Raw genomic sequence first — 23,459 nt, 5'->3', positions numbered from 1 at the left:
AGAACACCAGTTCAATTTGAATTTCAGATAAAGAACAAATGAACTTTGAATATAACTGTTCCAAATATTATATGGGATTTACTGACATTAAATAATTGTTCTTATGCATGTTCTAAAATTTGAATTTCACTGGCCTCCTATAATTTTTTCCAGCTGCTGTTTCCAGAATTGAGGTTTACCTTAAAGTCCATTGCTCCATTGACTTTTTTGCCTAGATATCTTTTTCTAACTTTTTTAAATGATGAAAAAAAATTGTTTTAGAATTAGCCAGCTGGACTCAGTTTAGATGATTCCAATCTCTTTGGCAACCTTCAAAGCATCATTTTCAGGAGCCAGTAGGACATGTGCCTTCTCTCCATCAGGTCTGATCAGAGTGTTGACCTTGGCCACATGAATGTTATCGAGCTTTACAGTCTGCTCAGTCTGTGCTTTTTGGCCTTGACATCCACAGTGAACACAAGTGTGCTATTGTCTCCTCTCTTCTTCATGGCTGACTCAGTGGTCAGGGTGACCTGGAGGATGGCATAGTGGTCAAGCTTGCTTCTCCCTGGAGTGCTCTGCCAAGGATATTTGGGCTGCCTTCACAGTTGCAGTGTCCAAGGCCTCTGAAAAGAGAGTGACGTGCAGATCTTCTTTTTCTTGTGGCTGTGGATGCCTTTCTGTACTACTTTCTTCACTTTCAAGAATTTTGCTTTGGCTGTGGCTTTGAGAGGGAGAGGGACTTCCTTTTTCACTTTCAGCACTGTCTTGTTAAAAAATCTTTCTCTAGATTTTATAGTCAATTTTTCTTTGTTACTGCATTTTTGATGTATGCATCAATATAAAAAGCTCACTACCTCATGTAAACATTTTTTTTTAAATTAATGGGCAAATTGAAACAAATACATATATGTAAATGCATTATATACTTCTTGTAACTTATTTGCTATATTCTGTCTAGTATAATTTTTCCATTCTTCTTCTGTTTTCTAGTGAATGGAACTTTTCCTTGCTCCCTGGCAAGTTACAGACTCCTGTCTATTTTAAGCAACATACTTTTGTCTACTTTTCTTAGTGTTATGAGAGTAATATATTTCAATTAATCTAGCCTATATTTAATTAATCTCCATTCTCTATAATTCTCCCTAGTGATAGAAAAATATTGGAAAAAATTAATTCTGATGTTTTTCCATCTTCCTTGTTATCTATTTTGTTTTTTAATTCCACCATTTTTTTACATTGCCATTATTATTGTCATACTCATTACTAATTGATATTTATCAAAATATTTTTCACAATCTTAATTAAATATACATTTTCAAAATATAAGACAGTGCTTAGAATCATAATATGTAAAGAATTCTTACAAGTCAACAAAAAGATAATTTCCCTAAAAGAAATTCAGGCAATTCATAAAAGAGAGAAAAATAGCTTTAAAATGTGAAAATGAATTCAACCTTTAAACATGCGCTCAACTTAAAATAGCAATAATATTGGGTTTTGGGGAACAAATTAACGTTCTTTTAAAGTACGAAGATATTTTTGGTGAATAGAGCATTCTCAAGAGAGCAGGAAGATGATTTGGTACCATGAAAAATGTGTGTACTTTTCTACCCAACTTTTTTCTTCTTGGAAATCATCTTAAAGAACTAATCAAGGATGTACCCAAGGATTGACTAATTCTTCAGAAATCCATGGAAATCTTTTTCTCACCTCTTTTTTTTTAAAAAAAAATTTTTTAAGATTTATTTATTTATTTATACAAGCACTGGGTACAGTCAGAAGCGTTCTTTTGAATCTGAACTCAAATGCTATCTTTAATGAGGCCTACATGCCAGCCTATCTGAAGTTGCAAGCCCACCCATACTACTCATACCACTTTCTGACTATATTTCACTCCTCATCCCCCATGACACCTGTCATATCACATATACTCTTTTTACCTAGTTTTAATTTTTCTTGTTTTTATTTATACTTCCATTGAAATACAAGCTCTGTATGGCAAAAAGTTTAGAAAATCCTTTTGTTCTTGTGTTCTTTTCCAAGAACACAAGATTGGGTTCCAATCTATAAAAGTAAACCCTTTAATAGATGCCATAGACAGAATAGTGACCACCAAAGATGCATACATTTTAATCTCCATAACCTGTAGGAATTAGAGTTGCTAGCCAACTGATCTTAAGATAAAGACATTCATCTGTATTGTCCAGATGGACCCACTATAACCACAGGAATTCTTTAGCATGGAAATGGAAGGCAGAAGAGGATGTTTGAGTCAGAGTGACATTTAAAGATGCTATGCTGCTGACTTTGAAGATGGAGAAAGGGGGCATGAATCAGTGAAAATGGCTCCTCTTAGAAACTGGAAAGGCAAAGAACGGCTCTTTCCCTAGAAACCCTGAAAAGGAATTTTGCAATGCTGAAACTTTGACTTTAACCCAGTGAGACATCTTTTGGACTTCTGACTTGCAAAAGTGTAAGGGAACAAAACTGTGTTGCATAAAGCCATGACGTAGTGGGCAGCAATTGGAAATTATTTTTTGAATTTGATCAATTTGCCAATCTTTTACACAACTATATAAATTGGGATGAAGACTTACACCTTCATGTGAATACATGCTTCACTTACACTCCACCAAAACCATAGTGCCAATCCCCATTTTCTCTCCTCTCTGTGCCATCTCTTGTGGGAACTATTACATTTTTCAGAGTCTAAGCACTATTTTTCATTGTTTTGTTGGTTTGTTTTTTTTAGTTATTCATATTCTGCAAATGAGTGAAACTATATGGTAGTTGCCTTTCACTTTCTGACTTATTTCACTTAACATAATCACCTAAAGATCCGTCCCTTTTGTCCCAACAGACACTAGTTCATCTTTTTAAATGTATTTTTTTGGAAATGTACTTTTTTATTTTTTGCATGTATTTATATTTCTCTATTTTGAGGTAACATTGGTTTATAACACTGTATATAATTCAGAGGTATAGGTTCACACCTCTCCAGATGTATATTACCACACCCCACCCCACCCACCCCTAAGGGACCTATAGTCCTCCACCACAGTCCATTAGGTCCCCTCCCCATCCTCCCTCTCTCCCTCTAGTTGCATCAATTCTACTGTCAGAGTTCTAAGATTTTTTTATTGATTATTTTTTATGAACCATTGTTTTGTTATTCTATATTTCACGTACAAGTGAAACCATGTGGTAATTGTCTTTGTTTTTCTGATTTTCTTTTTTTTTGCTTAGCACAATCCCTTCCAGTTCCATCCATGATGTTGCAAATGATAAGAGTTTATTTTTTTTATATAATGGCTTAGTATTCCATTCATATATATATATATATATATATATATATATATACACCACATCTTAACTATATCTGTCTTTCAGCACTTAGGTCATTTTGATGAGCCAATAACTTGTCTATTATAAATAGTGCTACAATGAACATAGATGATTTAGCAATGTGAGGTAGTACTAAAATTGGAAGTGCTGGGTCATATGGTAGATCTATTGTTAATATTTTTGAAACAGGCGTGGACAAGGCAACAGGGCAACAAGGAAGGAGGCTGGATGGAAGGATGGAATGGCTACCCACCTTCCCAGACTCTGAGACCAGATAGCCACCCAAAAGTCCCAAAAGGCCAAAGCCCAAAAACCAAAACCAACTTTGTAAGGGCTATAACCTAAAAGAGGACAGTGCTTAATAGGAGGACAGGTCACTGTCTGTGCGTTTTCACACATGCACACAATTGCAAGAAACCTCAGCCTCCAGGAACAACAGCTATGGGTTTATTTCACAAATGGGAAACAAAGAGCTTGCTATATCCACAAGTGACTGCCTAGCTCAAACAGATAGCATCAGTGATGGTAGCTACTGGTCTTGTGAGTTGTTGGGTTATACCACCAACAAACAGCTCTTTGAGACACCAGACCCAGGGCCTTTGATTCTCTTTTCAGACAATGTCAGAGATAGGACCGGAGGACAGTCTGTGACAGAGGTCTTTGGCTTCTCTTCCCTCCCTGGAGGTTGGTTGCTGCATGCTTCTTTTCCTCTTTCTTTACAGGCCAGGAACAGAGTCTCCCCCTTCTTTCTTTTTTGCTTTGGAGCCTGGAACTGTCTTCTTTTCTTCAGGGGCTAGCTTTGTTGGTGGCTATCTCCTTTAGGGTCTGGCATCATCTCCCTAGGACTGGCGTCCTCTCCCTCAACTACCTGCGACCCTGGCTTCTATCCTCTTTAGGATGCCCCATCCACAAGTCTGATTGGACCATTTTTCAATTCTGTGGCTGATTGGACCATTTACCAATCAGCCCATAGCTCCTGATTGGCCCATTCTACAATCTAGGTAGTGCACTTTACATAAAAGGGCTCTGAGGAGCATCTGCCACAACTGACTTGTGGTAAGAGGCTGGGTCCTGGTAACCAAAGTCTGATTGGATCATTTAGCACCAATCAGCTCATAGCTCACACTTGATTGTTTCATTCCATGATCCGGAAGTACACTGTTACATAAAAGGTCTCTGAAGAGCAACCACCGCAACTGACAAAAAGGCAGTTATTGAGCTCTGAGAAGCAACTGCCACAACTGACTTGTGGTGGAGCAGGAGGTTGATAGAACACCACTGCTCCTGCTGGCTCCCAACCCTGAGGTGGCTGGGTTCTGGTAACATTTTTTTTTAATATTTTATTTTATATAATTCTTACATCTTTTTTCATCTTTGTACAATGTATGCATTTTCATTTTGGTTATATTCCCCATACAATTGCATCCCCCACCTTATTTTGACTCTAGTTCTTCCTCTCCCTGCCCCTCCCTAATCCCCCCCCCCGCCAGTGTGTCTCTGGTTTATAGTTGCTTGTTGATTTTGATGATTACTTTGCATTGATTAGTCTTTTTCCTGGTCTCTTATTTAGATTTTCTAAATTCCTGTTATGAGTGAGACCATCCAGTATTTTTGTTTTTCTTTCTGACTTATTTCTTGGAGCATGATCCCTCCTAGCTCCATCCATGTTGCTGCAAACTGCATGTGTTTATCTTTTTTGATTGCTGAGTCATATTCCATAGTGCATATGTACCACATCTTCTTGATCCAGTCATCTATGTTTGGGCATTTGGGTTGTTTCCATAGTTTAGCTATTGTAAATAGTGCTGCTATAAATATAGGGGTGCAGGTGCCCTTTGGAATTACTGTTTCTGTGTCATTTGGGTAAATACCTACGAGTGGAATTGTTGGATCATATGGAAGCTCTATGTTTAGAGGTCAAGAAATCTGCACACAGCTCTCCATAGTGGTTGGACCAGTTTGCACGCCCACCAACAGTGAAGGAGAGTTCCTTTTTCTCCACAACCTTGCCAACATTTGTTGTTGCTAGTTTTTTTAATATGTGCCATTCTCACTGGTGTAAGATGGTATCTCATGGTAGTTTTGATTTGCATTTCCCTGATGACAAGTGATTTTGAACATTTTTTCATATGCCTGTTGGCCATTTGCATTTCCTCTTTCAGAGAAGTTTCTTTTTAGCTCTTCTGCCCATTTTTTGACAGGATTATTTTCTTTGTTGTTGTTGAGTCTCATCAGCTCTTTGCAGATTTTTGTGATCAGTCCTTTATCATTAGTGTTCTGTGCAAAAATGTTCTCCCAGTCGGTGGGGTTTCTCTTTGTTTTTGTTATTGTCTCTTTTGCTGTGCAGAAGCTCTTTAATTTGATGTCATCCCAGCTGTTTATCTTTGCCTTCACTATCACTGCTTTGGGTGATGTGTCTGTAAAGACGTCTTTAATGTGCATATAGTGTTTCGCCTATATTTCCTTCTATGTATTTTATGGTTTCAGGTCTTATGTCTAGTTCTTTAATCCGTTTTGAGTTGGTTTTTGTGCATGGTGTGAGGTAGTGATCAAGCTTCATTCTTTTGCATGTAGCGACCCAGTTTTCCCAGCACCATTTATTGAACAAACTTTCTTTGCTCCAGTGCACATTCTTTGCTCCTTTGTCAAAGATTAGTTGACCATAGATCTGTGGGTTTATTTCTGGATTTTCTATTCGATTCCATTGGTCCGTGTGTCTGTTCTGGTTCCAATACCAAGCCATGATGATTATGGCTTTGTAGTATAGTTTGAAGTCTGGGAGTGTGATGACTCCATTCCCTTCTTTTTTTTTCAGGAGAGCTTTGGCTATTCGGTGTTTTTTTGATTCCATTTGAATTTCATCAATAATTGTTCTATTTAAGGTTCTGGAAACATTTTGAGAAAGTGCCATACTTTTTTCCATTGGAGCTGGACCACTCTACATTACCAGTTTACAGGCTTCCTTTCACTTCACATCCTCTCTAACACTTGTTTCTGATCATTTTGATGAGTCAATTTCTCAAGTGTAATATGGTATCTTATTGTGTTTTTGATTTGCATTTCCCTAATGATAAGGGATGGAGTGCATTTTTTTTTTTCATGTTCCTCTTGACCATCTGTATGTCTTCTGTGGAGTAGCATATATTTAGCTTTTGTGCCCATTTTTTGATTGGGTCATTTTATTTATTTTCCTTTTGTTAAGTTGCATGAACTCTTTGTAGAACTTTGGTGTCAGTCCCTTGATTGATGTATATTTTACAGATATTTTCTCCCATTCAGTAGCACATCCTTTTTTAAAAGATTTATTTATTTATGCATACAAGAACTGGGGTGCCAGTCAGAGTTGTTGGGAGGGGGTGAGAGGATTAACCAGAGACAGAGTAGGAAACAGAACGGGCATATCGACTGAAACACACTGCTGAGGGGAGCAGCAGGCGAGTCAGGAGAGGTCTGCTGTGCCATGCGGTATGCTCCCTGGCCAGCCAGGGATCGAACTTGTGCTGCAGTGGCTGCGGATAGATTCATAGGCTGCATCCCAATCCCTTGCACCACCAGGGAGGTCCACACATCCTTTTGTTTTAATGGTTGTTTCTTCTACTCTGCAGGAGCTTTTTAATTTCATGCAGTCTCATGTGTTCATTTTTGCTTTTTTTCCCCCTTGATGCCGGAGTTGATGCCTAAAGACATCTCTGAAGTCAATGTACCAGAATTTTTTCACATGTTTTCTTTTTTTTTAAGATTATTTATCTATCTATCTATCTATCTATCTATCTATCTATCTATCTATCTATCTATTTATATTTATTTATACAAGCGGTGGGTACAGTCAGAAGCGCCGGAGGGTGAGAGAATTCACCAGAGCCAGAGCAGAGAGCAGAGCAGGCAGAAGGACCAAAGCACACTGCTGAGGGGAGCAGAGGGTGGCAGGAGGGGTCTGCGGGCCATGTGGGACCCTCCTCTGGTGGCTGGGGAGCAGCTGGGGACGGAACCGGCACTGCAGAGGCTTTGGGCAGCTTCGCAACCCAGCGCTCAACTGCTGTGCCACCGGGGAGGCCCCATATGTTTTCATTTATGTATTTAATGGGTACAGGTCTTCAAAAATTTTTTTTGATATTTTTGAGTTAATTTTTGTTTATAGTATGAGATAGTGGTCTAATTTCTTTATTTTGAATGCCTGCCCAGTTTTCCAATACCATTTGTTGAAGAGACTTTCTCCAATATATTCTCTTGACAACTTTATCATAGATTAACTGTCCATTTAAGTTTGGGTTTCTTTCTGGGCTCTGAAATCTATTCCATTGATAAATTTGTCAGTTTTTATTCAATACTATACCATTTTGCTATTGTAGCTTTGTAATATAGTTTGAATTATTCCTTTTCTTTGTCAGGGTTGTTTTGGCAATTTGGGGGTCTTTTGTGGTTTCATTTGAATTTCAGTAATGTTTGTCCTATTTCTTTGAAGAATACCATTCAAACTTTGATAGCAACTACCTTGAATTTGTATATTTCTTTGGGTAAGATGTCCATTTACCAATGTTAATTCTTTTCATCCATGAGTAGGTAGTATCTCTCTATTTCTTTTTGTCTTCTTCTTTGGTCCTGGGGATTTTTTTTTTTTCTTTTCTGGTAGGGGAAGAGTGTAGACTTTTATTATTGTTTCAATTTCCTTACTTGTAATTGGTGTATTTAGGTTTTCAATTTCTTCCTGATTCAGTTGGTAGGTGGATGGGTCTCATATATGTCTATTTCTTCTAGATTATCCAATTAGTTGGTATAAAGATATTTATGGTAGTTTCTTAGGATTTGCTATATTTTAGAGATGACTGTTGTAGTGTCTCCTCTTTCATTTCTAATTCTATTTCTTAAAATTTTCTCCCTTTTGGATCATGCTCAGTGAAATAAGCCAGAAAGAAAAAGAAAAATACTGGATGGTCTCACTCATAACAGGAATCTAGAAAACCTAAATAAAGGACCAGGAAAAAAGAATAACTATAAGAAAGAAAAAAATCAAAATCAACAAACAATTATGAACCAGAGATAATCTTTGGGGGTGGGGCAGGGAAAGGAGTCAAAATCAGGGCTGCAATTGTATGGGGAATATAAAAAAAAAAAAAATTTCTCCCTTTTTAATTAATGAGCCAGCTAGAGTTTTGCCTGTATTGTTTATTTTTTCAAAGAAACTGCTTTTGGTTTCATTGATTATTTGTATTCTCTTATTTGATTTTCACTACAATTTTTATTATTTCCTTCCTACTAGTAAATTTTTACTTCATTTGTTCTATTTATAGTTCTCAGGGGTATGTAAGTTTATAGATTTGAGATTTTTCTTTTTCTTGTTGTTGATGCGCATTATCATATACTTCTCTTTTTAGTATTTCTTGTGCTATATCTCACAGTTTCTGGTAATACATTATTCATTTTCATTTGTATCCAGGTAGTTTTTAACTTCTTCAATTTCCTCATTAACCAAATTGTCATTCAATATCATGTTGTTCAGTTTCCACATATTTGAAGTTTTTCTCTCTGTTGTGATTGATTTCTAGTTTAATACCACTGCAATCAGAAGGTACTTGATATAATTTCAATCTGTGTATTTATTGGCATTTGTTTTGTGAGTCAACATGTGGTCTATTTTAGAGAATGGTCCAAGTTCAATTGAGAATATGTACTCAACTTTTTGGGGTATAGTGCCCTATGTATGTCTTAAAGGCATGTATGGTCTAGTTTAAGACTATTGTTTCCTTGTTGCTTTTCTGGCTGGTTGATCTGTGTATTGAGGGAAGTGGAGTTGTTGCTTTCTCCTATCGCTACTGTGTTGTTATCAATGTCTGTTTCAGAATTGATAATAGTTGCTTTGTATATTTTTGGTGGCTATATGTTAATGAGTGTTATGTTTTCTTGGGGTGTATATATATATATATATATATATCTCATTATAAAATGTCTAACTCTGTCTCTTGTTACTTTCTTTAGCTGGAAATCTATTTTATTTGATGTAAGTATGACCAACTATGCCACTATCCCTTGTGCTTGTAGGGTGTTTTCCACACATTTAGTTTGAGCTTTGTTTATATTTGGAGTTCATATGGGTCTCCTGAGAAATACAGAAATGGTTTTGTTTCTGATCCAACTGGCACTCTGTGCCTTTGGATTTTTGAGTTCAGTACATTTACACTAGGGGTTATTATTAAGAGGATTTGCTACTGCCATTTTGTATTTCGTTTACTGGTCCATTCAATTTCCTTGCTCAGTTGCTTGTGGATTTTCTTCTTTTTGATTTAGGTAGACAAGCTCTGGTAAACATTTCTTGTAGGAGACATCTCATCTGGCAAACTCCTACAGCTTCTCTTTCTCTGTGAAGGTCATTATTTCTCCCTCATATGTGAAGGAGAATATTACAGAATGTAGTATTTGGGGAGAGAGTTACAGAATGTACTATTTGGGGACAGAAACTTTAAGCATTTTGAATATGTCGTTCCATTCTCTCCTTGCTTGTGGGGCTTCCAGAGAAGACTGATGATAACTTTGCTAGGTTTACAAATTGCATCCAATTTGTCCAAGATTTTGCTGACAATTTTTGCTTCTACATTAGTCAGAGTTATCAGTCTATAGTTTTCTATTTTTTGTATTGCCTTTGTTTGATTTTGGGATTGGGATAATGTCAACTTTTAATTTTTTTCTGGTTTCTTTTTTTAAATTATTTTTTTCATTTTATATCATTGTTCATATTTAAACAATTTTTGCTTTTCCCCACCCCCTCAGCTGTAGTCCCCATAGAGTTTCCTTCACCAATGCACCCGTGCACCATCACCTCAGTCCCCTGTGCTCCTCCCTCAACTTTTAAAATGGTGTTTCAGAGCTTTCCCCTGCCCCCAATTTTTTGGAAGAGTTTGAGAAGTTTGGGTATTAGATCTTTGAAGACTTGGTAAGAATTTATTAGTGAAACCATCTTGTCCTATGGTTTTATTCTTAGGGAGAATATTAATTATTCTTTCTATTTCTGTAATTGTGATTGGTCTATTGAATCTGTTTCATTTCAATTCAGCCTTAGAAGGTTGTATGATTCTAAATATTGGTCTATTTCTTCTAGGTCATCCAATTTTTTTTTCATAATTATATTCATAGTAGTCTTTTATGATCCTTTGTATTTCTACAATAAAAATAGTTTTCCTCTTTCATTTCTGATTGTTTTTATTTTAAAGATTTTTTTTTTTATACAAGCACTGGACACAGTCAGAAGCGCGGGAGGGTGAGAGAATTCACCACGTCAGAGTGGAGAGCAGAGCAGGCAGACTGAGGAAGTACACTGCTGAGGGGAGCAGTGGGCAGCAGGAGAGGTCTGCATACCATGTGGGACCCTTGCCGGCGGCAGGGGATCAAACAGGCACTGCAGAGGCTGTGGGCAGATTTGCAGGCCACCGCTCAACTGCTGCGCCATTGGGGAGTCCCTCATTTCTGATTCTTTTTATTTGGTGTTTCTCTCTTCTTCATGAGTTTAGTTAAAGGGTTTGTCAGTTTTGTTTACCCTTAAAAAAATCAGATCTTGGTTTGATTGATCTATTGAGCTTTTTGAATCTATCTCATTTATTTTTGCTATAATTTAAATTTTCTCTTCCTTTCTATAGATTTTTAGTTTCACTTGTTATTCTTTATCTAGTTCCCTTAGATGTGAAGTTAGATTGTCTATTTGAGATTTATCTTATTTATTGATGTGAATCTGTAGTGTTATGTACTTTCCTCATAATACTGCTTTTAGTACATCCCATATGATCTGATAATTTTTGTCTTCATTTTCACTAGACTCCAGTTAATTTTGTTTCTTCTTTCATTACTTCATTTGCCCAGGAGTTATTCAAAAGCATTTTCTTTAGTCATCACATATCTAATTTTTTTAGGGTTTATTTCTAGGTCTATAACATTATGATTAAAGAAGATATTTGATGCAGTGTCAATTTTTCAGATATGTTTTTCCTCAGCATATGATCTTTGAGAATGTTCCATATACATTATAGAAGAATGTTTATTCATTTATTTACAATTGGAAGACTCTGCAAACATCTATTAAGTCCATCTGATCTAGTACTTCACTTTAGGCCATAATTTCTTCATCTGTTTTCTGTCTAGTGATTTAGCCATATATGTTTGTGGTATGTTGAACTCCCTCACAGTTAGTGTGTTTTAGGCCTGATAATAGTTGTTTAATATATTTGGGCCCCCCTTTGTGTGTGTATAAATGTTGATGATAATTATTTCTGCTTGATGATTTTTCTTTTGATCTATATAATGCCTGTCTTTTTCAGTGAGTACAGCTTTTGCTTTTTTTCCCTCTTGTTTTATTGGGTTGAAATATCTTGCTCTAACCTTTTGCTTTAAATTTATGGTTATCTTTTGATCTGAAGTGAGTGAGTCTCTATAATGCAAAATATAGATGGATCATAGTTTTTTTCATCCAATTTGTCATTCTGTGTCTTTTAATTCATTTAATAAAACCATTAATATTTAGGGTGATTACTGATATTTGAAGTTTATTTCTTGCCATTTTATATTTTGGTTTTAGTTGCCTTATCTTTCAGTTGTTTTTTTCTTTTCTCGTGTATCCATATCTGCTCTTTTTACTTTAATTGCTATCCTGGTTGTTCTCTCAGTTTCCTCATTTCTTCATCTAAATTACTCTATTCTATATCCCTGTTTTGTGATTACCAAACTTCTAATATATTTGACTATACAGGTTCTGCTATGTTCTCCCACCCCTTTAATGTTTTGTTGTAATCTCATATTATTCCTTTCTATATCTTTGACTCCATGGTCCTATTTATCACCATGTTTAAGGTTTTGTGATTTTTTTCTTTTCATATAGAAGAATTCCATTCAACATTTCTTATATGGTAGTCTGATGGTAGCAAGCTCCCTTGGATTTTTCTTTGGGAAAACCTTTGTTTCTCCATTATATTTTTTTAAATTCATTTATTTATGTATTTTACAACATCATTCATTTTTCCTCTCAGGTGTTCCCATAAAATTATTACCACCAAGACACCCATGAACCATCACTATAAACTCTTGTGTTCTTCCCTCCTATTTTGATCCCTTTCCCCTCTTTCTCTCCCCTGAAGATGGTCTCCAATTTATAGTTTGATTGTTTGTTTTGTCTTTTTCCCCAGATCCATTGTATGGTTTCCTTATGTTCCTCCTATAAATGAAACCATCTGACATTTTTCTTTTTCCTTCTGACTTATTTCACTGAGCTTAATACCTTCTAACTCCAACTCAATCCATGTTGCCATGAATGACATAGATTTATCTTTATTGATTGCTGAGTAGTGTTCCATTGTGTTTATATACCACATCTTCTTGATCTAGTCATCAGTTTTTGGGCATTTAGGTTGTTTCCACATTTTAGCTATTGTAAATATAGCTGTGATGAACATAGGAGTGCAAATATCCTTTTGAATTAATGTTTTTGTGTCCTTTGAATAGATTCCTAGGAGCTGAATTTCTGGGTCATATGGTAGATCCATTTTTTAGTAACTTGAGGGTCTTCCACATGGCTTTCCATAATGTTTGGACCAGTTTGCATTCCCACCAGAAAGGTAAGAGGGTTCCTTTCTCTCCACAGCCTCTCCAGCATTTGTTGTTGCTAGTTTTGAGTGTGGGCCATTCTTAGTGGTATGAGATGATATCTCATTGCGCTTTTGATTTGCATTTCCCTGATTATAAGTGATGGTGAGCATTTTTTCATGTGTCTGTTTGTTATCTGCATTTCCTCTTTGAAGAAATGTCTTTTAGATCTACTGAGCGCTCTTTAGTTGGAGTCTTTATTTTGTTTTTATTGATTTGTGTAAGCTCTTTTTAGATCTTTGATATCAGCCCCTTATCAGTTTCATGGAATGCAAATATTTTTCCCGATCTGTGGAGTGTATCTTTTTCTTGGTCTCTTTTGCTGAATAGAAGCCTTTTAGTTTGATGTAGTCCAGCTGTTTATCTTTTCCTTCATTTTCTTTGTTTTGGGGAATGAGTAAAGAGTTTTCTGAGATGTATGTCATGGAGTGTTTTGACTATGTTTTCTTCTATGTATTGTATGGTTTCAGGTCTTAAATTCAAGTCTTTTATACATTTTGAGTTCATCTTTGTGTGCAGTGTGAGGTAGTAATCTAGTTTCATTGTTTTCATGTTGCAGCCAACTTTTCCCAGTACCATTTATTGAAAGGACTGTCCTTGTTCCAGTGCATATTCTGTGCTCCTTTGTCATATAGTAGTTTTTCATATATGTGTGGCTTTATGTCTGGGTTTTCAATTTGGTTCCATTGTTTGGTATGTCTGTTTTTGCTCCAATACCATGATGTTTTAATTATTATAGCATTGTAGTATAGTTTGAAGTACATTCTTCCTTTTCTAATTTGGTGTGCTTTGGCTATTTGAGTTTTTTTTATGGTTCCATAAGAATTTCCTCAATATTTGTTCTATTTCTTTGAAGAATGCCATTGAGATTTTATTGGAATTGCATTGAATCTATGACTTGCTTTTGGTAGAATGGTCATTTTGGTAATGTTAACTCTGCCAGTGCATGAGCAGAGAATGTATTTCCATTTCTTTGTCTTGCTTTCTATTTCTTTTATCAGTGCATGGAGTTTTTTTGTATGGGTCTTTCACCTCCTTTGTGAGGTTTATTCCCAGATATTAATTAATTAATTAATTAATTAATTAAATTTATTTGGGTGTAATTGTGAATGGTATGGTTTTCATGATTTCTTCCTTACATATTCTGTTTGCATATAGGAAGCCTACTGATTTTTGTGTTTTGATTTTGTAACTTGTTAATATACTAAAAGATTTGTTTCAATTAGTTTTTCTGTGGGACTTTTAGGTCACTCTCTCTATGTATTATCATCATCTGTGTATAATTATAGTTTTACCTCTTTCCCTATTTGGATTCCTTGTTTGTCTTTCTCTTGACTAATTGCACTAACTTGGATTCCAGTATTATATTGAAAAGGGAAGTCTTTTAGTATATCACCATTAAGAATGATATTTGGGGGCCTCCTCTGGTGGCGCAGCGGTTGAGCGCTGGGCTGCGAAGCTGCCCATAGCCTCTGCAGTGCTGGTTCGATCCCAGCCTCTGGCAAGGGTCCCACATGGTGTGCAGGCCTCTCCTGCTGCGCCCACTGCTTCCCTCAGCAGTGTATTTCATCCATCTGCCTGTTCTGTTCCCCAGTCTGGCTCTGGTGAATTCTCTTACCCTCCCACGCTTCTGACTGTACCCAGTGCTTGTATAAAAAAAAAAAAAGAATGATATTTGAGGCCTCCCCTGGTGGTGCAGTGGTTGAGCTCTGGGCTGCAAAGCTGCCTGCAGCCTCTGCAGCATCAGTTCGATCCCTGGCCACTGGTGAGGGTCCCACATGGTGCGCAGACCTCTCCTGCCACACCCGCTGCTCCCCTCAGCCGTGTATTTCATCAGTCTGCTTGTTCTGTTCCCCACTCTGGCTCTGATGAATTCTCTCACTGTCCCGCACTTCTGACTGTACCCAGTGCTTGTATAAATAAATAAATAAAATCTTTAAAAAAAAAAGAATGATATTGGTTGTGGGTTTGCCATATATGACTTTTATTATGTTGAATTCTGATCCTTCTATTCCAAGAATTTCAAAAGTCTTTATTATAAATGGAAGTTGGGCTTTATCACATGCTTTCTCAGCCTCTATTGATATGATTAGATGGTTTGTGTTTTTTATTTTTGTTGATGTGGTGAATTACATTAATTGATTTTCAGACATTAAACCATCCTTGTGTCTCTGTTATAAATCCTACTTGGTGATGATGTATTATCCTTTTGATGCATTATTAGATTCTGTTGGCTAAGATTTTGTTGAGTGTTTTGCATCTGTATTCACTAGGGAGCTTAGTCTGTAGTTTTCTTTTTTTGTTCTGTCTCTATTTGGTTTTGGGTTAGTGTAATGTTGGCTTCATAAAATGTTATTGTTCATTCTTTCTCAATTTTTTGGAAGGGTTTTTGTAGGATAGGCAACAGTTCATCTTTGACTATTTGGTAGAACTCATTTGTGAAAGCATCTGAACCTGGGCTTTTATTTTTGGGGAGGGATTTGATTACTGTTTCGATTTCATTACTTGTGCTTGATCTGTATAGGTTTTCTAACTCTTCCTTATTCAGCTGTTGATGGCTATATAGTTTTTAGCATTTGTCCATCTCATCTAGATTGTTGAACTTGTTTGCATATAGCTGTTTGTGGTAATCTCTGATTATCCTCTGAATTTTTGCTGTGTCTATTGTAATTTCTCCTCTTTCATGTGTGATTCTATTTATTGGAGTTTTCTCCCTTTTTTTTGTTGTTTGTGAGTCTAGCTAAAGGTTTGTCTATCTTGTTTATCTTTCAAAGAACCAGCTTTTGCTTACACTGATTTTGGGCTCTCTTTTTTATTTCTATTTCATTTATTTCTGCTTGAATTATTATTATTTCTTCTACTGGCTTTTTGGGGCTTTTTTGTTGTTCTTTTTTCAGATCTGGAGGTGGGAGATTAGGTTGTTTCTTTGAGTTCTTTCTTGTTTCTTGATGTTGGCATGTACTGCTCTATTCTCTCTTATTACTTCTTTTGCTCTGTCCCATATATTCTGGAAAGTTGTGTCCTCTTTTTCATTTGTCTCAATGTATTTCTTAATTTCTTTTTTAATTTCTTCATTAATACAATGGCCTTTCAGTAGGATGTTATTCATTCTCCATGTGATGGAGAGGGGTTCCTTGATTTCTATTCATAGTTGATTTCGAGTTTTATGCCTTTATGATAAGAGAAAATGGTTGGTATGATTTTGATATTCGTGTATTTGTTGATGTATGTCTTGGTCCCAGTACTTGTTTTTTTCTGGAGAATGATCCATGTGCACTTGAGAAGAATATGTATTCTGTGTTTTATGGGTACAGCCACCTATAAATGTCTATTTGGCCCATGTGTCCTAGGTCTTTTTTAGGGCTATTTTGTCTTTATTTATTTTTTGTATTTTTGATCTGTCCATTGGTGAGAGTGGGGTGTTGAAGTCACCTACCATGTATGCACTTTCTTAATTTTCTTTTCAGATTCAAAAGTAATTGTTTAATATATTTTGGTGCTACTCTATTGGGTGCATAGATATTTATTAGTGTTACAACATCCTGGTGTACTGTTCCCTTGATCATTATGTAGTGAACATCATTGTCTCTTGTTACCTTTTTTAGTTTGAACTCTATTTTATTTGATATAAATATGGCTGCCCCTGCATTCTTTTGGTAGCTATTTTCTTGTAGAATTGTTTTTCAGACATTTATTCTTAATCTGTGCTTATCTTTGTCTGCTAGGTGTGTTTCCTAGAGACAGCAGAAGGTTGAGTCTATTTTCTTATCCAACCTTCTACCCTTTGTGTTTTAACCCATGAATTTAGTCCATTTACATTTTGGGTGATTATTGATACATGAGAGTCTATAGTTGCTATTTTGTTTCTTATTTAAGTTTCTATTCATTAACTTGTTTAGTTCTTCCATTTCATTCTTCTGTTGGTTTAGATTTTAAGGCTTCTTGTAATATTTCTTGTGTTGGGGATTTAGTAGTAGTAAATTTCTAAATGTTTTGTTTTTCTGAGAAGGTCCTTATTTTTCCTTCACATAGCAAGGAGAATTTTGCAAGATAAAGTATTCTTGGCTGGCATTTTTTATCTTGGAGTGTTTTGAATATATTGCTCCATTCTCTTCTTGCCTGTAGCGTTTCTTCAGATAAGTCTGATATCAGCCTAGGAGTTTTCCTTTGTAATTGATCTGTTTATTCCCCCTCATCAGCTTCATTATTTTTCATTTGTATTTGACTTTTAGAATCTTCATTATTATGTGTTTCTATTTTCATTTCCTTCTTTATGCTTGGGATGTTCTCTTCAATTATTTCCTTGAATATGTTCTCAGTTCCTTTATCTCTCTCTTCACCTTCTGGGATCCCTATGACATATATTTCCTTTCCTCATGGTGTCATATATTTCTCAAAGTGTTTCCTCAACTTCATTCTTCAGTACATTAGTTATATTTCTCATATCATTCTTTTCCTTTTCATCTTCTTTGTGGTTTTCTTTTTTTATCACAGCTATTCTAAATTCTGTATATCTCCCAGGCAGAGAAATTTTCCATTGTTGTTGTGTTTTGGGGTCTGATTTTCATTTTGTGGTTTCTCACTCCCAAGAGGGCTTGCTTGGCTATTTGTATTTTTCCTCTTCCTGTTTGTTTTTGAATTTGTTCTATCTACTTGGCTACTGCACAACCCTGCTGGAGGGCATCTCTTTGGGATGCTCCTATTGGGACATTGGGGACTGGTGGCTTGGCTGAGTCAGGCACTGTCAAGTGAGACTTCACAAAGCCTGTGATGCTGTGGATGGGCTGATGGGCGCTAGCCCTGGGATCACCGAGTCTCTGTATCCTGCTGGTCTCTACCCCTACATGTGCGTCTTAATCTACAATGCTGGATGGAGTCTGTGCATGTGTGTAGGGATTCATGCAGACTCTAACAATATGTGGGGTCAAAGTCACTCTCCCAAGTGGTTGCTCCCTGTGGGGTCTATTTCCTTCCTCTGCCTGCCTAGCTTTACTGTCTGTTCTAGATGGGGTATCTGGGTGCATGTGGGGATTGGGGTGTTGGAGCATCAATGGCCTTCCACAGCTATGTGTGGGCCAGAGGGCACTGTCCTTGATCTCCCTGTTCACCTTTGTTTGATGGGCCCTCCCTCTGCTTTTACTCAGTTCCAAATGGGGGACACAGTGTTTGCTGGCCTCTAATATCTGTGTGGGCCAGCAGGCACTTTCTTGAGGCTGGCTACTCACCTTTTCTCTCCATCCTATTTGAATGATTTTTTTTTTCTTTTCTTTTTTTTTTTTTTTTTTAGGGTTATGAGTACATCATTTTCACTCTGTTCAAAAATCTGAAGAAAGTATGATAAAGTTACCTTTGTATATTACATTCTTTTTTCCCTAGTAGGCTTTAATATTTTTTCTTTATCATTTACTTTTTTTAAAGATTTATTTTATTTATTTATACAAGAACCAGGGTACAGGCCAGACACGTGGGAGGGTGATAGGATTCACCAGAAACAGAGAGCAGGGAACAGAACAGGCAGACTGACAAAATACACTGCTGAGGGGAGCAGCGGCCGAGACAGGAGAGGTCTGCCGTGCCATGTGGGACCCTCCCCAGCCTGCCGGGATCGAATCGGTGCTACAGAGGCTGCAGACAGCTTCCCAGCTTGACGCTCAACTGCCTGCGCCACCAGGGGAGTCCCTATCATTTACTTTTGATAATATAACAATGGTGCATTTTGGTTAAGATAATTCTTTTTTTTTAATAAAGATTTTTATTTATTTATTTATACAAGCACTGGATAGAGTCAGAAGCATGGGAGGGTGAGAGAATTCACCAGAGCCAGAGCAGGGAACAGAACAGACAGACCAATGAAATACACTGCTGAGGGGAGCAGCAGGCACGGCAGGAGAGGTCTGTGCGCCATGTGGGACCCTTGCAGGTGGCTGGGGATCGAACTGGTGCTGCAGAGGCTGCGAGCAACTTCGCAGCCCAGCACTCAACCGCTGCGCCACCAGGGGAGGCCCGGTTAAGATAATTTTGTATCTAGAAATTTGGGTGTTCTTTCTTCTTCCTGGACATCAATGTTTATTTTTTTTTCCTTCAATTTAAGAATTTCTCAGGTATTATTTCTTTTAACACAATCACTATTCCCTCGTCTCCATCTTTGGAAAATCCCCTTGTAATTATGTTTCCTCTTCCAATAGAGTCTGATGTATTTCTCATAGATTTTCTTCATTTATCCTAATCTTATTTCTTTTCTACTACTTGGTCATTTGTACATTTGTATGTTTAATTTCTGAAATTCTCTTTTTCCAGCTTAAGTTTAATTACTATGCTTTCCATATATGTCCTCATTTCAATTAAACATCTATTTTTGTATTTTTCTTTAAGTATCTTCTATATCTTTAGCGAAGAGTTTTTTCTTGTTCCTGGATTCTCAACCTGCCTTTTTGTGTTTATTTGAACTGATAGCATGTCATTAATTTTTTTAAGGTTGTCAATTCTAAAATCTTTGCCTGTTAGGTCCTTAAATTCTTTGCCCTTTTTATAGTTCTCTGTATTTCTGTCTTTTTCTTTCAGCTTTTCCATCTTGTGTTCATATATCCATTGCTTTATAGGCATGTGTGTTGTATTATTTCCTTTTTTCCAGTTTGGGAACTGTATTGTCTGTTTTGTTTGTTTCTCTTCTTTTTTTTCAGCTATTGGCAGTTGAAGGACAGAGGGGAAATAGAGTTTAAAAACTCAGTCTTAGGCTTGGTGTTGGGGGGGTGGCTATTCCAGGCATTTACTCTACCTCTTCTCTTCAGAGTAAGCTTTGTCTACTGCTTCACAGAACTCAAATTGTAGGGTCTCACGTCCAGTCTATCCATCTCTGCAGCACAGGGTGTAGTGTTTGGTATGTGGTAGGTCACTCCCTCTCTCTATGATTTCTCTGAAGGGAAGGAGGTGGAAGAAGATCCTATGTGTATGCTGCCAGAAGCCAGATACTCCATAACTGTACCAACAATACCAGTGTCCATGTGTATGCTAATCAGAAATTCTCCCTCACCTAAATGTTCCATTGTAAAGATCCACCACACCTGGTTCCTGCACTGCACCGTCAGTGTCCAGTTTCCAATCAGATCTGCTTATTGGATTGTCCATCACACTAGTCACAACTTCCCTCTCCCTGTTTTGCCCCTATAATGAATAATCAACCTCTGTGCAAATTCTTGTGGAATAGTCCCCCACCACCTGCAATGATATGGGGAAATTTCCTGTGAACAAACTTTGGGTTTTCTTAATTGTGTTTCTTAATTGTATATCAAAACCTCTTTATTCCACAAAGTTAATACAGTATTTGTGTCATTGAGAATCAGAATGGTAAGCTCAATGAATATTTTATCCTTACTTTGAGAACTTGGGAGGACCATTGAATCTCTCTGAATTCTCTGTTTCCTTATCAATAGAATAGGGATAATAGTCATTCCTCTCATGTGCTATTTATTTAAAAGCCCTTTGAAAATGAGTAGTCATACACACCTATTAGTGATTATTTCACTTACTGACTAGTTGCTTAGTCCTTAGGCTTTCTTTGTTCATGGGCCTTACATATGTCCCTGACAATCTTTTTACATATTTTAAACATTACAATCCCCATTTACAGGAAAGAAAAATGGAATTTGAAGCTTCCATGTATAGGTGGAAGATCCTATAACCATGAAACTTAGAACTGAACTTCAGCCACTCAGAACCCAAGGTTCTTTGGTTACTGCAAGGGCCAACCTCAGTGTGGGGCAATTCTGCTACATAGAGGAGACAGGATTGATCCTGTGATTTTCTGACTGTGTTGTGGCCCTGGGCTTGCACAGACACTGCAGGATATTATTTTAAATTTTGAAATTCCAATAGCTTTCCTTCAAATTTACATACCCAGAATCTTGTTAAGTGCAGACTTAAGTGGGATAGCACAGAGTTTCATTCTGTGTCTTTGTTTCATTTCCAAGAGAGCAGAGAAAGCAAAACATTTCAGCATAAACAAGATTATATTTTTTGCTACTCAATTATGCTCTCAACTACACTATTAGTGTAGCATAATACTTATTTAAGCACATTATAATTTTCTTTTAAATTAAACCTAATGAGCTAGCAAAATTTTTATCATTTGTTCTATTGGACTTCTACTATTCCATATAGTATTGTATATTGCAATATTTTTCTCAAGGGGGAATTCTCAAGAATAGATTTTTCACTAGATAATTACAAGTTCAACTAAGATCTGTTCTTGTCTAGTGATCTGTCACATAAGACTGTACCTTTCCTCTCCAGGCAAAGGATATTTTCACTATTTGCCTGGTATTCCTGCTAATAGCCCAGTTAGGGAAGGAACACTGGTTCATCAAGAGGCACAATTCACAGTGAAAAGTTTTAGGGAAAATATTATAATTGAAATATTTTGAAAAGGGGATTTCTCATTTTTATCTACTTTGGCAAAATCTTGCATTGGCTCTCCTTAGGACTTGTTGGTCGTAGTGTTTCTAAGCCAGTTGGGTGGTGAATATCATCTCAGCAGTGATTCTGATGGGAAGGTATGATTGTAGCAGTCATTAAGCTCTTTGGACCTTGTTTTCATTGGACAGGATCTAAAATGTGAGTGACCTCACAGTCAAATGAGGAAAGCAGGCTTTGTGTGGCCTGCTTATTCAGTTCCTATCAGTGCTCCCCACCAAACTGTGACTTCCTTTTCCCAACCTCCCTGCTCTCAGTCCCTGAGAAGTGAGTTAAGTGATAGTGCTCATCTTTCAGCAATGTTTGAAGATTAAATTAGAAAATTGTGCCTTGACTTAGAAAAGGTCTTAATTCTCAGTGAGAATTTGTTATCTTTTCTCTGCTAGCATTACAGGACAAGGAGTGGGGCACCACAGAACTCCCAAACCTGCCTATTCTAAATAAGGTCTTCCGTCCTTTGCATCAAGACAATACATACTCTAGTGCATAAGACTTTCAATGGAAAATGACTTTAATAAAATTAGTGTGCAATACAGAAAAGGGAAAGAATATAGTTTCCAAATAAAGCACCCAAAGTTACTCATCCCCTCATGAGTAAATGTACAGCCAATCAGGGTTAGCCCAAATCAGGGACACTAAGGCCTGAAAGCCTGTGACAAGTCAAATGCATGTTCCTGGAGGGACCCATAGAAAAGGGTCAGAGGCAGCCAGACTAGTCTGGGAGGAAAAGAGCAAAATCAAAATCATTATGAAAGCTGCCATTGTTAACCTCCCCAAAGGTCTCTTATATCTGTTTCTCACCTATATCTGTTTCAACCAGTCTAAGATAAAAAGAAGCAAGTGCAGCTTCTTGACATGTATCACTTCTCCATGTGCCTCTGCCAATTTCTTAGCTCTCCATCCTTCCTTCTCCTCTCCAGCGTCTTCTCTTCCTTGCTCACCTTCCCTTGGCTGGGGTAGGGAACCTGGAACCTAAGAACCACCCTGTTACACTAGAATCCTGCATGTATCTGTGAGATGGTGAAAATATAAAAGCAGCGTTTCATAATTTACACTCAGAACAGATATCCTAGCTAGTGGAAGAGTAGCTAGGACAGTGGAGGATCAAGAGGGCAATGAGTGAATTAGTTTCCTGTGACTGTGTTGCAATTTGCTATGGATTGAGTGGCTTAGAACAATGGAAATCCAGTTTCTTACTCCAATATCTGTTTCAAAGGCCAGAAGGCCTATTCTATGTGTTTATCATGGGAGGATAATATGTGATTTCATTAGGACCTATGCAGATAGTCCACAGTAAACATTTCCTTTCCATGTCCTTAACTGTCTTTTGCCATATAAGGTAATATGCATAGGTTTCTGGGATTTGGATGTGAACATTTCCTTTTGGGGATTTATTAACATACATAAACTCCCCTCCACCACGGATAAGTTGGTGTGTAAAAAGTTCAGTTCTCTTACCTATGAAAGCAGGAGGTTCTGATATGGGAGGATCCTCTAGAGGGCCCCTCTACTATCTCCCTCAGATTTCAACACAGACAAAATCAGAACCTTCTGCCAGGAGTTTTGAAGCGAGACAGTGAAGCACCTAGAGTGATTGATCACTCTAGCCAGACAAGTTGTCTGTCTTCCTTTATTCTGTAAACATACACAGAAGGATTAGTGGAATCCTTGAGTCATCTGAGTCATCTGATTCAAGCATGTCTTGAACAACTTGAAACATGAGAGATGCTAGTTTCTTCTTCTTCTTCTTTTTTTTTTTTAATAAAACAAGAGATGATGGCCCCAATGTTAAGAACAACTGCAAGTTAGCATCACAGAATTTTCTTCCTTTCATTAAAAACTCAGCTTTATTAAAGAAATAAATGACAAAGCATAAGATATTTTAAGTGTACACTGTGGTGATTTATTATCTGTGTATCTGTGAATATGTTACCCTCACTCATCCTCCAGCACCTGGTAATGTTTTTACTATGAGTTTGACTTTTTTTAAGATTCCATGTAGAAGTGGTATCATGCAGTAATTGTCTTTCTCTCTCTTCATTTTC

General features: G+C 37.0%; 1 pseudogene across 1 annotated transcript; it reads right to left on the bottom strand.

Moving 5' to 3' along the window:
- Positions 1-282: 282 nt before the first annotated feature.
- LOC311168846 (large ribosomal subunit protein uL23-like) lies at positions 283-20,070 on the bottom strand (annotated as a pseudogene). The gene is made up of 2 exons: positions 19,976-20,070; positions 283-795 (listed from the first exon to the last, which is right to left on the bottom strand). The product of its transcript is annotated as a large ribosomal subunit protein uL23-like (transcript).
- Positions 20,071-23,459: the final 3,389 nt, after the last annotated feature.

Source organism: Talpa europaea (genome assembly GCF_964194135.1).
Source record: "Talpa europaea genome assembly, chromosome: 3".
NCBI lineage: Eukaryota > Metazoa > Chordata > Mammalia > Eulipotyphla > Talpidae > Talpa > Talpa europaea.
The sequence above is the reverse complement of the archived record's forward strand: the minus strand, read 5'-3'. Positions and strand labels throughout refer to the sequence as shown.